We start from the raw sequence: 1,318 nt of genomic DNA on the forward strand, positions 1-1,318 counted from the left end.
ATATATATATACATATAACACATACATACATACACACACACACACACACATATATATATATATATGACACATATGCATATACATGTGTACGTATAACACACACATACACACATATATACATACACACACCCCCCTATATACACTCATATATACACATACATTTAAATATATATATACATCATCCATACATGTATCTTCAATAATATATGCATAGATCCAATCGCAATTATCAATAAACACACATATATACAAATCATTTATACATATAATACATACATATGTATACATATGACACATACACATGTGTACATATAACCCATAAAAAATGAAAAATGAAAAATAAGAAAATAGGCTAATCCCTCTCTAATTTGTGACGGATTAGCAACGGGTGCCATGTATCCCTCACAAATTGTAACATCTCGCTTCAGCAAACCCCAAATTACCAATTTTATAAATTCTTCAATAAAATATAATTTATTGATTATTGAGACCAAAATTGATCCTAATTATTCTAAAAGTTTTGTCAAAGCAATCGGGGCCAAAGATGGAAAATCTGAAAATGCTGCTGAAACGACTAAGTCTAGAGGAAGACCAGAGGCGATGAATTGGTCCAGAGGCAGACGATGGACCAGAGGCTGCTGAAATGACTAAGTCTGGAAGAAGACCAGAGGCGATGAATTGGTCCAGAGGCGATGAAGGTCCAGAGGCGATGAAGGACCAGAGGCCATAAAGGACCAGAGGTCATGAAGGACCAGAGGCAATGAAAATGGTCCAGAGGCGATGAATTGGTCCAGAGGCGATGAATTGGTCCAAAGGCGATGAAAATGGACCAACACTTTGAAGCACACAGATTTGGGCATAACATTACTTAACCTCAAAATATGAGACATTAATTTCTAGAAAAACTTCGAAATATCCTTTCTGTTTTAGTGATAAAACCACCCAAAACACAATTCCAAACCGGATATAACAGATTTTTTTTACTTACAACCCGAATTAAGTAGCAAAAAGAATACGGGACATACTTATAGCCAGAACAAGACTATAATCAAACTTTACTTACTACATCTATGAAATACGGTAATAAGCTACTATTTACCCAAAAGCAAGATCGCAATCTTCAAGTTCCCCGATAAATCTTCAAGTCAAACAATGGGTTCTTTCTTCTTATCCGACTTCTTTCTTGAGAGAGGTTGCCACTTAAATGGTAAGCCAACACTTAGTGAGTTAAATAGTTAAGTATTACATATCAATATCGCATATGTATATAAACATACATAATAAACTCTTATCAATAAAAGAGTTCAAAGCATCATCC

Source organism: Cynara cardunculus (assembly GCF_001531365.2).
Source record: "Cynara cardunculus var. scolymus isolate 2C chromosome LG 13, CcrdV1, whole genome shotgun sequence".
NCBI classification, from domain to species: Eukaryota; Viridiplantae; Streptophyta; class Magnoliopsida; order Asterales; family Asteraceae; genus Cynara; species Cynara cardunculus.